General features: G+C 36.0%; 1 protein-coding gene across 25 annotated transcripts in view; it reads right to left on the reverse strand.

The window, feature by feature from the left end:
• Positions 1–1,891: 1,891 nt before the first annotated feature.
• Positions 1,892–16,273, reverse strand: part of LOC129143943 (uncharacterized) — a 689,383-nt gene continuing 675,001 nt past the window's right edge. For 21 of the 25 annotated variants that reach the window (XR_010156874.1, XR_010156873.1, XR_010156872.1 and 18 more), the window contains 2 exons: positions 9,049–9,204; positions 1,892–8,350 (listed from right to left, as the gene is read on the reverse strand). The gene's annotated coding sequence lies outside the window, so the exon portion shown is untranslated. Of the gene's footprint in view, positions 9,205–16,273 lie in introns of all 25 variants that reach the window. The other 4 variants (XR_010156869.1, XR_010156886.1, XM_063810334.1 and 1 more) reach the window with 1 other exon arrangement.

The raw sequence follows: 16,273 nt of genomic DNA on the forward strand, positions 1-16,273 counted from the left end.
GAGAACCCCCACCTCCACCTCTACAAAAATAGAAAGAATTAGCTTGGTGTAGTGGTGCATGCCTGTAGTCCTAGCTACTCAGGAGTCTGAAGTGAGAGGATCACTTGAGCCAAGGAGTTTGATGTTACAGTGAGCTATGACTGTGCCATTGCACTACAGCCTGGGTGCCAGAGCCAGACTCTGTCTCTAAAAAAGGTAATTAATTAATTTAAAATAAATTAAAAATGAACTGGGCTGGATGGAGTGTTTATATTTCAAGAGATCAGTTAGAAGTCTACTATAGAGTCCTGGTTAGGGTTGGTAGCATTTTGACTACACAGATGGCAATAGGGATTGAGAAAAGTTAACAAATTCCAGAGTTTCTTAAAAGGTTAATTCAGTAGTTCTCAAACTTTAGTAGGCTTTACAGATTGTTGGGCCCTAAAGTCAGTTTCTGTTTTAGAAAACCTAGGGTGATCCCTGAAAATCTACATTTCTAACAAGTTTCCAGATGATGCTGATGCTACTGGTCAGGAGACAATACTTTGAGAACCACTGTTTTCAGTTGTGGGATTTGTGATAGATGGAACGCTGGGAATATAGAGAAAGTAGTAAAAAGAATAACTTCTAGGTTTCCATCTTGAATCACGTTTGTGTCATTTACTGGAATAGGGGGCACTGAAATGTTAGAGGAGGCATTAATGAGTCTTTGGTTTTTATGTTGAATTTGAGGTTTCGTTTAAGACCAGCAAGAACAAAATGTTGAAAATGTTGATGTAGGTACACGCCTGTAATTCATAAGAGTACTCTGAAATAAAGATACTTACTTCGTGGTTTTTAATATACTGATAGTAATTAACATTGTGGTTGGAGACAAGTTTGCTGAACATGAGAGAATATAAAGGGAGAAGGGGACCTAGGGCTCAGCCTGGGAACTCCAAGATTAAGTGGATGTATGGAGGAGAATTAATTTTCAGAAGGAACTAGAAAAGAGTATTGAGAAAGTATAAGGAAGCAAGAACTGAGTCTGGGTCCCAGAATCCAAGGTTATAGAGTGTTTCAAAAAGTAGAGCAGAACTATAGTGCCGAGATGTCAACAGAGATATGATCTGAAATATGTCTAATTGAATTGGGTGCTCAGGCAATCATTAGGGACCATAGCCAAGGCTGTTGTGTTGTAGTGATTGAAGTGGAAGTTAGATGGAGTGGACTAAGGAACAAATGAAAGTTTGTGGAGGTATAACTTGAGAGAACAGGAATAAACAATCATTCCCCTCTAAATTCTCCTTTACAGAAGAAAAACATATTTTAAGAACTTTTCTCTTATTTTTAAATAGATAAAACATTCATGCACATGATTCAAAAGGCAAAGTGACCTAAAAATATATTCATTGAGAAGTTTTAATCTTTCTTTATTCACTCAGTTTTTGACTCACTCCTCCCAACTCCTGAAGGTAATCTCTTTTATTAGTTCCCTGCATATTTTTCGAGTTTCCGTAGAAGTAATTTTTGAAGGCAAGAGTAACATCTCTCTCATGCAAGTGCCCTCTGTATACATTTTTAAATGCACAGTAATACATGTGCCCATGTTTTCATGTGTATACATATGATCTTCAATATCTAAGTGATAGCTGACAGAGTCACAGCAAAGAGCAGGTTCCACTCAATTGGTGCTTGGATTTTTATCACATCTCACTTTTATTTTCATTTTCTTACATACCTATCCCCCTTACACAAATGAAGAGTCCTTGTTCCCAATCACACTTGGCAAACTCCCTCAGTAACTTTCTCCATTTTCTCATTTTAGGGTAAGCTCAATGCCAGAATGACAATTATTCTCTTTTTTTTTTTTTTCTTTGGTAAACTTCTTTTTTTTTTTTTTTTGTATTTTCTTTTTTTTTTTTTTAATTATACTTTAAGTTTTAGGGTACATGTGCACATTGTGCAGGTTAGTTACATATGTATACATGTGCCATGCTGGTGCGCTGCACCCACTAACTCGTCATCTAGCATTAGGTATATCTCCCAATGCTATCCCTCCCCCCTCCCCCCTCCCCACCACAGTCCCCAGAGTGTGATATTCCCCTTCCTGTGTCCATGTGATCTCATTGTTCAATTCCCACCTATGAGTGAGAATATGCGGTGTTTGGTTTTTAGAAATACCATTTGACCCAGCCATCCCATTACTGGGTATATACCCAAGTGACTATAAATCATGCTGCTATAAAGACACATGCACACGTATGTTTATTGCGGCATTATTCACAATAGCAAAGACTTGGAACCAACCCAAATGTCCAACAATGATAGACTGGATTAAGAAAATGTGGCACATATACACCATGGAATACTATGCAGCCATAAAAAATGATGAGTTCATATCCTTTGTAGGGACATGGATGAAATTGGAAACCATCATTCTCAGTAAACTATCGCAAGAACAATTATTCTCTTTTTATGAATGCCTGGGGCAATTTACCCTGAGATCTTACATGAGAAATCCATCTTTCTTCTGATCACATGTGGTTTGTCTTCGGCTCCACGGTCAGTTGTATCCAGGACCTCAAATCCCATGAGGCCACTCTCTGTGTCTCTCTCTTTCTGTCTGTCCATGTCTCTCTCCATGATCACATGAAAGAGAATAAGGTCCCTGGCAGCTGGGGGCTGAAATCTTCATTGAATCATGACCGAAGAGGAAACAAAAAAGATAACTTCTCTTCTTCACTATAAACGCATGCTGAAAAAGGCCTGTGATTGGGTAGACTTGGGTCATGGACTCTTCCTGCACCAATTGCTATAACTGGGAGCTTGGGCTACCCCAACTCACCTAGCTGGCATAATCTTTCCAACTCCGTGAGTTGGAAAGTGTGGATTTGCAAGCCTTTCCAGAAATCTAAGTTTAGAGTGGAATAGATGTTTTCCAAAGGAAGAGGGTTACTGTTACCATTACCCAAATGGAGAAATGAATTCAGGGAAAAAAAAATACTAGCAGATGTCCACCTTAAACTTGTTAGCTTTTATTTCTCACAGCACCCTGTGGTAAGTGATAGCACTCACAAGAATTTGTAGTTTCATATTTATTTCAGAGTTTGTTTAATATGTGAATTCCATATCCAGCTCTACGAGGATAGAAATTATATTTTCTTTGTTCTCATTTGTGTCTCCAGGGCCTGGCAGAGTGACCAAAAAACAGTAGGCCCTTAATCATACACATCGGATGAATGAATGAATACAACTCTCACTAATACTTTTCTTATAGATGATTTCCCTGTCCTGCTGTGGTATCTTTCCTTTTTACCTAGTTTTGTGGTACTTTTGATTCACCTCAATTGATTTGTGTTTATTACTTGGGATTTACTAAGAGTCTGACAGTCTTCTTCACAGGTCTTCAGAGGACCCAGGGCAGGGATTGACAAAGTTTTTCCGCAAGGGCAAGATATTAAATATTTTAGGCTTTGCAAGCCATGTGGTCTCAGGCTCAACTATTCAACGAAGTTGTAGCACCAAAGCAGCCATAGACAATATGTAAATGAATGAGCACAGCTGTGTTCCAAGAATATTTATTTATTATAAGGTTGGATTTGGCCTGAGGTCTATCGTTTGCTGACCCCTGACCATCAACCAATTGTTCTGTTGCTTTTCCCCTAGGACAATTCTGAATTCAGCAGTGCATATTCAGCTTAGGCATCTAATATCATGAATCTTGTTTTAGTGATGCCATTATTTTCTTCTCATAATCCTTAACAGATTGGTTTCTGATCCTTTCATTAAGTTTAGTAAAATGAGAAGTGCTGTTATGTAAGATGTTCAACCAGGAGTAAAAAAGAACCAAGCATTAGTGTTTTTGACCAGTAAATGAAGAAAATAGTGTCTCTAATCTTGAGTTATATTTTCAACTAAATCATTACATTTGTACTAAATAAGAATGGTTAGCATACATTTTAAAGAATGCAGGGTATTGTGACATAAAGTTCATCATAACTCATTTTATTTAGAAAATCAAGTTTTACATATTTTGGCATTCAAGGCTTGTTCAAGAATGCCTTAATACCTTAGGGTACAGGTTGAATTTGATCGGGGCAGGGAAAACAAAACAGTAGGACTTAACAAGAAGAAAAAGGAATAAATTAATCTTTCAGGCATTGTGCTCTAATATACCGTCAGAACAGTTCAAATGCTACGAATGCTAGCAATAATATAGTTTCTGAGGGAGCTCGTCTTACAAGGCCATTGGTCACTTTCATTATAGAAATTCGAATCATAATATTAATATGAAGAGTTTCCACCTCTGAATATTTCACACCCTGGGGTTGTTTGTTCCAACCTGATGTAGAAAAACAGATGCCTGTGGTACATGATCATAACTGTGGAGAGCTCTAATCATAGGTATTAAAATTGATTGACGTATGAGTAAATACCTGGAGCCATCCTAGATATCCTTACTAACTTCAATAGATACTACTGAGTAAGGGAGACACACTGGCATTACAGATAGTCCAGAAAGAAAGAGCATCCTTGAATTATTCTTGGATTGTTTTTTGTTTTCCTTTTTTGACTCAGTAGCTTATTTAGACACAAGTCATTGCTTGATCAAAACTTGTGGAAAAGAAAGAAAAGTACTTAATATTTAATTTTTCTTTACCTTTTAAAATGTTTAAATTGATAAAATTTTAAATAGTAGAGAGGCATTACAGGCCACTCCCTTTACACTCTATTCTAAGGCAGGAATCTTTGTGCATTCTTCACATATGATGTCTACCTTCTGCTTGCAAAATGCTAGGCAGAGAACTCCTTCTGTAACAATGCCCATTTTGGACTCTTCTCGTTGTTAAAAATTTCTTTTGTTCTTACCCCAAATTTACTCATCTATAGGGTCCCCGTTTTTTTTTTACCCCTGGATGCAACATGCAATTCCTATTTCTCTTCTACATGATAGCTCATAAATTAATTGAAGAGATATACATATACTGTCTATGCTTTCAGGTAAAATGGTTCCATTTACTCCCTTGGTCTTTAAATTAGGTAGTCTGCAGTTCTCTCATCCACCAAGATCTGCACAAGGTATGCTCTTCTTTCATCAATGTTCTGTGTGAAGCTGTGACCCCAAATCTAGACTAAATACTTCTATTAGAGTCTGAATGGATACGTGGAAAACATACTGAGTGGTTTTCTCTGACCAGATATTCTTTTTATAAAGACCACTGTGTACCACTAAAATGCCATATCTTTAGGAGATAGAGGCCTATGATGATGTTATAGTTTCTAATATAATGTTTAAAGTTACTTAATTGTATGTAAATTTGTTGGATAAGAATGAATGAATTATATCCTCTAGTTCATAGCACTTTATCATCATTGGTCCATGTTAGTGCATCCATGTTTTGTCTCCATGCATTTTTAATTTTTCTGAACGGTATTGTCTGTGTATCTCCTTTCTTTTTCCCTTTTCTTTTTCTTACTCAGTACTATTTTTTTTTTTGTTTAAGATCTCTGTGTCTAGGTGCATATTCAGCCCATTGCTTCTAACCACTGCATAGAACTGTGGGAATGTGTATTTATGCAAATTTACCTCTCTGCTCTCCCAGTGATGGATATGCTAAGTGCCTGCAATGTTCTGAAACAGCAAATTATACTGGAATAAACTTCCTTAACCCTGTGTTAGAATTTTGGGATTGCTGGACCATGAGGTGTAAATATACTAAACGTGACTAAACAATGCCAGACTACTCCTTAGTATGGCAACAGACAAGATTCTCATGCATGAAAGCCTCTGTACCTGTATATCCTCACCAACATTTGGTGTTTTTCAGGTTTGTAATTTTTGTCAGGTTAAAGAGATAGCATGTTGATATTACACCATTGTTTTAATTTTCATGTTCTAATGGCTAATGAATGTGAGTATATTTCTATGTTGTTAGTGTCCTTTTTAAGTTTCCCCTTCTGTATAATGCTTATTCATATCATTTTTATTTTTTCCTCAGTATCATTGAGGTATAATTGATAAATAAAAATTGTATTTATTTAAGGTGTACAATTTGATGTTCTGATATATGTATACATTGGAGTTCCTATCTCTTTTTGTTGGCTTGTAGGATTTCTTAAAATTTTTTGAATACTATAGTTTTTCCACATTGCAAGTATATTCCATCAGTGTATCGTATGTCTTTTTTTGTCCATTCATAATTATTTTGTATGATGATTTGTGTTTTTAAAATTTTGTTTAAAATTTTCTTCTTTACCAATTTCAGTGACAACATTTTTCTTTTTTCTTTTTTTTTTAATTTTAAGTTTGAATGTATATTTTGAAATAAAAATGGAAAATAACAAATTTGTACAAAATTGTCACATAGAAACACACTTTAAGATACCATTACATGCTATGTGTATTTACAAAAGTTACAGATCTAGTAAGAAAAAAGAAACTGTCATTGATAAATGCGAGCTCATTTTTCTTTATGTTTTCTATTAACTTGATAGATTTTAAATCCGGGGGTCCAAATTTGTATGCAATCTTGCAAGCCAGTTTTATTTTGCTCCACAAAATGAGCCACTTCCCTTACACTATTCAAGAACAAATCATCTTTTCCATTTTGAATTAAATAATATATTAAATTTCCAGGTATACTTTCATTTATCTCTGAGTACTTTTCTGATCCATTGATCCATTTGTCTTTTCTTGTGCTAATGTATGACTTTTATTACTATGACCTAATAGTTTATCTTCATACCTAGTTGAAAAATTCTCCCCTCATTATTTTTTTTATGTATTTGTCTTAGAGGCATCTGTGGTCTTTTATTTTTTATATAAATTGTAAGTATATTTATCAAAACATCCAGCTGGAAATGAGTGGGATTGCGTCGAATTTATACATTAATTAAGGAGAATTGACATTAGTTGTCCTGTTTAAGGAAACGAGATCTCTCTCCTTTTATTCAGACCATACTTTTGTCCTTAGTTTAAAATTTTTTTGTATAGTGATTAAACACTATTTTAAATATAATTTTAAAATAAATGTATTTAAGGCTATAATTTTAAATCTGCATTCTTTTTTTGGTTGCATTTCATAAATTTTGGCACATAACCCTTTTTATCATTTAATTACAAATATTTATTTCCTTCATGATATACTATATATCCAAATAGTAATATAAACACAGTATCAAATATGTAATCATATTATTTCCAAATATATGCTACTTTACAACTCCTATTTTATTTTTAATTTTTACACTTATTGCATTAGAGTTGGAAACCATAGTTGATAAGATATTAACTTTTTGCAATTTATTGAGATTGACTTTATAGTCAAATACATGATCTATTTTTGTAAATCATCTTCGTGGTGTCTGGTGTCTGATTCCTGTATGTGTAATATTGTGTGGGGAGTATGTGTGAGAAGACACACAGTCAGTTCCTATTATGTTCTATAAAGTCACTATGAACACTGAATTAGTGAATAGGGAACCATTTCTCCCAGGAGAATTACAGGGTTATCTTTCTGCAAGCCTCTGTTAGCAATATTTTCATCAACTGATCAATACATAACTTTATTTTGTGTGTGTTTCTGTTTAAAGACACCTTGTTTAGTATATGTTGTTGATTCATTGACATTGAACTCAGGCTAACAGCACTGTAACTCATGCCTCAATGACGCTTATCTCCATAAAGCACAGTACAGGCTTCGTGTGCTGCCGAACACTACAAAGCACTTCAGCAGCACACTTGGAGATAATTTTAAACAGCAAAATCACCAAGAAAAAGCACAGAAGTAGCAAAATACGGCATTAAATAGACTGTGAAAGGGACACTTGTTTATGCTATAAGAGCTGATACAAGAAGGCAGAGTGTGGCCTTGTTTGACCTCAACTAGGAACATGTGCATCAGGACACTCAATTTTTTTTTTACCACGCTGCACATGTCTGCAAATGACCATGAACATGCTGCTGACTTGCGAGATTACGAATAAATTTTAAGAAGTAGGCAAATTCACAAATACAGAACCCACAAATAATGAGGATTAATTGTATATAGAAATTTTGTCCATAAATATATATACCTTTCTCTCTCTCTCTTTGTGTATATATATGTGTGTGTGTGTGTGTGTGTGTGACATGTATGTGTGTGTACATATTATATATATGCTTTTATAGAAAATATATATTAATATGTGTATGGCTATATATAATAGTTTGTGTTCATTAATTACATTTTTCAGTCTTTCTTGGTTGGAATTTATCAACTGTGGAGGCTTGGTGGAGTTGCTAACAGGAGTTACTGCTCCAGGGTGGCTGATGAATCTCCTCATTCCAGCTGAACTTGGCAGTGTGCTGTCATCGTTCCTGACTTAAGCTGCTTGATGCTGATTTCCACTGCAATGAGGCAAAAAACGATTGTCTCATGACAATGTGGGGGAGATGTCAGAGTAGAATATAAACACTTTCCTCTAACCTACTCTCACATGATAGACTTCCTCTGACTTGGATCCACTTGAAGTTGCAGCATCTACCTCACCCTACACACAAGTTAAGCCTCTTCAGGAATCAATCTGTTTCTCTTTCCCCCTCTGTCTCCTGGCCCCGGGAATTATGATTCCCTCTTACATGTATAATTTCTCCAGGCTGTTTTTTGGAGAAGTTTGGGGCTGGACAGGGGGAGTGCACAGAATATGTTCATATACATTAATGTTCATAAATTAAGTAAGTAAATAAGTAAAGTCCTCAAGGTAGATTGTTGCATTTAACTGTGGAGGTTTCTAGGTGTGTGCTAAGGGCTTGGCAGCAGTGATTAAAGGGAGACCTGTAGCTAGCCACTATTACTGAAAAATGATCATCACTTTAGTAACCAATTGAGGAGCCAGTAATGACAAGGAGGGAAGAAGAAATAAGCTGGACAGCTAGGTATAGTCTGAGAGCAGAATCAGAACCATGTAGAGGGCGGCATCATAAACTCCTTCATGATCACAAGCATCAACTGGGATCGCTCTTGGGGTTGTGGGTTGGGGAGAACTACATTTTGTCAGAGCTTACTTCCAATCCTCTGAAATATCTGTGCCTATAGCTTTCCTTACCATTTTACTTCTTCAATTACTCAAAACGCTGATGTTGTTATTGGTGAATCTTTTTTTTTTTTTTTTTCTGGTATTGATGACACTGCTTCTTCCTCTAGTCCAATCTAACTCAGCCTGATTCTTCCAAGATTATGTGGTTTGAGCCGTTAGAATATCCTAAAAGGACAGAGAGCCATGTCAGAGAATCCTAGTACTAACCTGGACTGGTTAATTTCTATATAATGTTGCTATTGTTTACCAGAATGTTTTTACCCACTACATGAGCAATATAATCTCTTTCGCTGAAAACAAACACAAATGCATCTGCTGGTAATGCCATTTTTTTAGCCTATTTTTCCCTCAAGATAGCTGCCGGCAAATGTAACTATTTTTTATTACTTGGATCAAGTAAAAATTTGTATAAGTTATTACAATACCAACTTATCAATAGTACAATATTTTTCTTTAGTTAGATTTGTTTTTCTCTTAAAAATACAGCCTTCACTTAGCATAATTCAAATGTGCACATGGAACAAGAACTTCTGACTGTTTTTAGCAATTTTATTAGAGTTGTCCCCCAAAATATATAGTGCTAGACAAACTACTACTGTTTTGAAGAGCTTTTTGTCTCTACAATGACAAGAACTTTGAAGAATTAATTTAAGAATCTTCAAAAACAGCAGTAGCAATTGCACTACTTGAAACTTGGATTCAATTCCAGTTAGATTCAATTTTAACTCTTCCTGCAACACTGAAAATCTGCATCCCATCTACCACCTTTTGCATGACTTAATGAAACATAAATCCTCTGAGGGTGGGATGGTCAGATTGTATGAGCAGAATCATCTTTTCACATGCATCTTTAACTGCAAAACGAAAGGACATTGTAATCTAAATATTGTCTTCAAAAATTTACCAATTTGTTGCAACCACAAATTTAGGTGGCAGTAGAATGATTTGAGCTACTCTACAAGGATAAAAGCAACCTGAACATGGAGCAGTTATTCTGTGAAATATTTTGGATGGAATCATTTGAACGAAGGGCCTTTTTATTTTTTATTTTTCCAAAACAATGTCTCAAATTCCTGCAACTTATATTTTCTCAAGTACTGCTTGCTCCATTATTGAGCCATTTCTAATGCCCGTATGAAAAAAAAGTTTACTTTACTTTTGTAGCCAAAAAAACTGCTTTTCATCTGTGCAGCAAGTTGGGCTTTTGTATTTATTTTTCGGGGCAAGAAATCATGATAATTTAAATTCTGAATCATGGAATTGGACTTAAAAAACAATTGAGTTTTGGAGCTTCTAGCAGTAGAATCAACTGGGAGGACCCAATTTCATCCAATTTGTAGCTTGATTTCATCCAGCAAGACATACTTAAGCATAAAGACCTAAAAGTGGTAGGTGTTGTATTGAAATAGCATCACACTTAGGGTGCAATGAGGCATAAAGTAATGCTGAATGCTTTACATTCACTAACACGACATTATTCCAGCATGACACACAATCCAAAGCTTTTGCAATTACAGCTGTGACCCCGAATTAGATTTTAAAACATGTATATATGTATATGCATTTTGAAATTTTCCCTTCATTTTGTCTGCTAATAGTTTAGAAATGCAAATGCTGGTAGCTTCTTAAAATAACTCTGTTCACACAGAATACCATCCTTCCCCTCAGTTGACTTTTCTTTGGACAAAGTCTGATCTTCTTGGGGCTGGGTAGGACTGAAGTTTGGGTTTTAGGAAATGGAGCTTAGGGGCTGAGGCCCTGCTTCTGTTCCAGTGAAGCTCCACCGCTTACCTGAAATAATTAAATTGCTTTCTTATTGTTTATTTTTCTTTCATATATACATGAATAAAAAGCACGACTCAATAAGGTTTAAAGTTAACAGTGACAGTGACAGGGGGGCTGCTACATGTTCCCTCTTTGTCTCCTGTGTCAGGATTAAGTCACCTCCAGGCTGTAATTCCGAGTGTCAAGAGCTCAGAATGGCACCTGAACATTGTCTCTGGGCTTGTGGAAACATTTCTTTTCCCTCAGAAGGTGCTTTACATCACTGGAGGCCTCAGACAAGGGAAAACCTTTCCATTTCCATTTGCTGCATCCCCACAGTACTGGGCCACAAAAGGCTTGGATTGACATGCATATCATAGAAATATGCCCAATGTGTGAGCATTTCATCTGTGCCTTATGTCCCACAGCTTCCTGCCTCCCTTAGAAGATTATATAATCACTTATCTTTTCTATTTTTAAAGCAGATTAATTTGATTTAGTAGAAAGGGGACAAGGGAGAAAAGAAAGGAATAATGGGAAAAAGCCAATATTATTTCATTCAAAGCAGTTTGGTTTAGAGTCATTTTAATAGGTCTGGAAAATTAGAATTGGAAAAAGAAAATCAGTTGTGATGCTATATTCTAGTTTGGAAGGGAGCATAAATCCACACTGGCACAGACTTCCTAGTGCTAGATAATTAGGACTGCTTTGTTCTCATGTGGGAGAAGCAGGGGACTCATCAGTTTCTTAAATCTATTATTATTAACAATGTCGTGAATACCAAGAATTCTCTTAGGAATACAAGACGCTCACAGGATGCATCCATCATGTGAGTAAAGGGTAAGCAGCAGGTCTACCTCTTGTGGTTGTAGCAAAGGCCTCTGTCCTAGCAATGCACAGCCACATTGGTTTTTGCCCATCCCCCTCCCATAGGCTAAACACCAGATAAACTCCCTTTATCATCTTTCTTCATAAATATTTCTGAAAATTTTATCCTCAAACGTTCTGAAATAGTAACATAATGGCAATCTATAGCTTGGGTTTTTATGCAATCTAAAGCTATAGGAAACTTTTGATTTTTAATAGTTTCTTTTTTGTTTCTTTTGTCTATTTTACTTCGTTAATATCAAACAAAAACTAAGGTTGAGTGGCTGAGAATATGAAAAAAATAAATTCATGGAGGGTAGGGAATATTTAAGTGGTCAAGGTGGAAGGAAAATTCTAGGATAACTAAAAAGACAGAAAAAAAGATTAGACCAGTATGTTGGGAAAAATTACATTCTAATACACTAGGAAGCTGGTCAAAGTGATTTTGAAAACAAAATGAGGGAAAGAGTTCTGGAATCATAGGAGTAAATGACGGGATAGTAGAATGGCCCTCTAGAAATTAACAGAAAGGGAAATGGAGAGAAACACATATAATTTCTAGAAAGATATAACTTTTAGTAAGGCAAGTACTTGATTATCAAAGAGGAAAAGAGATTGTATAAAATACTGTGGGAAGCTGAAGATTAAAGTTTGGAAAATGTCAAAGAAAAATTGCACTGGACAGAGTTTAATAGGAAGGATGACTTTATTGAAAACTATTGCAATAGATGTCAAGACTATTTAAGAAACTGAGAAGTACTGGAGGATGTTGAGGGAGGGTGGTCATTGTGATTAGGTCGTCTGTGTGTTGCTTATGAAGTTAGCCTCCTACCCTCCTACAGAGACTGAGAGATAGGGGCACTATCTTGATGATTATATTTCAGAGATGGCTTCCAGTGAATGTCCTTGAGAAAGACATTCGTGGGTTATAAAACTGGCAAGAGGCAGGGAGAAGATTTATACCTAAAAAGGGGTAAAGAAATAATTTACAATTGCGAATTTTCTAAGGAAAAACAGGTCGGGGCCTATAGTCAAGTGCATAAGGTCTAGTCAAGCTGAGGGACCTTTAAAACTACTGTCTTGGTCAAAAAATACCAAAATTGTCAGTGCAATGGCTCAAGATTCTAATCCTGGCATTTTGGGAAGCCGAGATGGGAGAATCGATTGAGCCCTGGAGCCTGAGGCCAGCTTGGGCAACATAGAAAGTCCTCATCGCCACGAAAACTAAAAAAAAAAAAAAAAAAAAAAAAAAAAAATTAGCTGGTAATGTAGGTGCATGCTTGTAGTCCCAGCTACTTGGGTGGCTGATCTGGGAGGATCACTTGAGCCCAGGAGGTCGAGGCTGTAATGAGCCATGATTGCACCACTGCACTCCAGCCTAGTGACAGTGAGACCCTGTCTCAAAAAAGTAAACAAAACAAAGCAAAAAACTAAAAACAGAACACCAAAAACACCAAAATTTTGACTATAGAGGGATTTTCAGACCTAATTTTTCTTACATAAAATGGAAATGTATAAAACTACTCCATAAAATTGTTCTATGATTTTAAAAAACTTATATGCATAGGACACTTAGAACACTTCCTGGAATATAAGAAATGCTGACTAAAATTAGTCATTTTTTGTTATTATTATTTCTAGTAATTATGTGAGGGGGAAGATAAAGGACATTAAGATTTAGAGATCCAACTCAATTAAATGTATCGTTTGTGAATAATCTTTAAAAACAAGGTAGAAATAAATGGTCAATAAAAACTTTATTAAGATGGTTCATTAGTTGGGAGGAATTTTGAATTACAGACAGCATAATGCACTACAGCCAATGTCTACTCCCCACCCCTAATTTTTACATTATGAATATTTACTGTTTGCATATAGATACAAAGGCATAAACAAACAAAGCTTAATACCTGTTTTCAACTAATTCTAAGGGAAATAAAGATAGAGGACAATTACAATCCAATGTTGTAAAGGCAATGATATAAATATACACAAAGTATTATTCTAATAATCGATGGTGAATTCATTGGCTTTGAAATTTCCTGGATGATGGCTCTACTCTAGTTGATAGTAGAGTTGTATAGGAGAGAACCATAGTGTTCCTGAGCAATCCGTAGAAGCTCGAATGCTAGATTCGGTCTTGGATCCCCTGGGTCCAGCTTGGAATGCTATTTCAGGTCCCAACATTTGGCAAATGGCCTCTTCATCCCTACAGGGATCATGGTTGGGTTTTACCAGGGGAATTATTAGAAGGGAAGAAATAGCCCCTTAGTTTGGTGCAGTGTTCCTCAATATTCCAATAAAATTGAAAAAAAGAAGATACATTTTATATTGCTACAGTGGAAGCAACTCACAGAGACTCACAACACAAACCTTATGGACATTAAAATTGTGGAAAATCTGACAGAATAAGAGAAACCAGGAAAGAGAGTCAAAAGTGGATACTCCCTGTCTCAGCGGTAACACTAATAAATATTCCCTCTGACCAAGCCAATTTCCTAGGACTGGCACTGAAAACATTTCCTGAATGAAAGCCACATCTTTTCCTTCTGGTTTCATGGTAATAAGAACAAGGGAATCCACTGACTGTTCATCTTTTTGGTATATTTTTGAATGAAGGCAAGTGTGGACATCCTCTCAACTATATTTGGAATAACCTCTTAACTTCTCTCTTGAGCTACAGAAGGAAAAATGATGCTCACTAGGGAAACACATTCCTATGGCTATTTATCTGACACAACTTAATGGTGAAAAGACACGAATTTCCCTGCCCTCAGTGTCTCTGAGCATTTGCAACTGACACACATGAAGGGAAAACCCAGAAATGCTACATTATCCAAAAAGAGGTAAAGAAGAGGCCATATTGGTCAAAGATCATGCACAGGAACCAAAAGATCAGTATCCTGTACCCCTAACTCCATGCTTCATCTAAGCAAGTTTGGAGCCACTCAATACTTAGCCAAAGCTATCTAAGTAACAGTGGCCATGCTAACTCATTGATTCCTACCAAGGCCACTGTCCATCCTAATTATAATAGCTCTCTAGTATTGACTGATCAGCAATTTATCACTAACACTATTATGCATCTCTATACAATTATAGCAAGTGGAGATGGATTAGCCATACTTTATTATCTGCATAGGGTCACAGTGGGTGTTTTTGCAGACTTTTGGTCAGAATCTGCTTTAACAAAGGAACTTGGCCTTGAATCTTTCTCTTCTGGAAACAATTTAGACTCTTTCCCAGATCAGAGAACTCAGATTAAATGTCAAAAGCCTTTCATTTAACTAGCCTTTGTATGATTTTGGCTTCATTCACCTATCTAAGCCATCCAAAGAAAAACAAAATGGCTTGGAGAATGGAAAGGCAAAAGAACCTAGGTGAATGATCTAGTTTTCTGAAATCTGCAAGTCTCTGAAGTTTATGCTCCAGCTTTAATTTTGGCTAACAAATGCTCCTTCTACATCCAAACTAGCACTGCCAAATAATTAATTATAAAATGTTGAACAAAACTTCAGCCATAAAAAGAGGCTTTAAAGAATATCTTTGAGAAGAAATAAAGGGGAGGCTTTGCCTTACCTTTGCCAGAATATTTAAGTTTTGAATTTTTGTTATATCAAAAGCCAAACCTGCAAGCTTACTCTGATGCACCAACATTTGATGCACTGTGAAAGGGTACTTACGTGTGGAAAATTCCCATTTCAAGGACCTGGGTAACATTGGATTCACAAATCCATGAGCTTGAGGCTGTACACTCCAGGATAAAGTTTTCTTGTCCCACTTCTCCTTATTCTTTTAGTATATGCTGGTCTACATGAGCTTGTGTACACACGGATGCATGTGCATGCACACACACGCACACACACACACACTGCAGAGCTAATCTGGACTTAGGAATTTAGAAGGCAAAAGTGTAGACATGGCCAAACAAGACTAGAGAACACTTCATCACAGTTTGCTCCAAGATATGTTTTTGATCCTTTGCTTTTCATTAGAGTAGCCAGAAATCCCCCCAAATTCATGTTAACATTGAAGCAGATAAAGAAGCAAAACAGGAGTGGGGTCCAAAGCAGATGCTCTTTTTTAGGCCAGGGGAATGTGACTGCCTGGAGTGTTGTAGGTAATCAAGCTGATTCATTTGGTATGCCCTGAAAATTGAAGTTTTGTTAAATTCAAATGGATTCTAGTTATCTCTTTGATTTCTTTATTTCCTTAAACATAGGTGTTCATTGCTTATTCTTGTCAGTGTGTGGAATATTTTCCAGAAATATACTGTAGATGTCTTTATATCAATATGTGATAGATGACATGATACATTTTATCTTTCACATTTGGAACAAATAATAGTATCTATAGTTCTGTTCAGAGCTTTTTTGTAAAGATAGTATTGTGGTATACAAAGGCAAATTATACCTCAAATATTTGTTTAAAGGTAAAAGTTACTTTTTGCAATGGGATGATCAGTTTGGACTAGTTGCCATGGTACACTTAATATTGACTAGGCATCATTCACTGAAAGACTAATCTTCTAGTCCATTTTCATATATAGTTTACAATTCAAATAGTTATAGTTTGATCACTAATATAAGCCATTATTTCTTTT

Source organism: Pan troglodytes, chromosome 4, assembly GCF_028858775.2.
Source record: "Pan troglodytes isolate AG18354 chromosome 4, NHGRI_mPanTro3-v2.0_pri, whole genome shotgun sequence".
NCBI classification, from domain to species: domain Eukaryota; kingdom Metazoa; phylum Chordata; class Mammalia; order Primates; family Hominidae; genus Pan; species Pan troglodytes.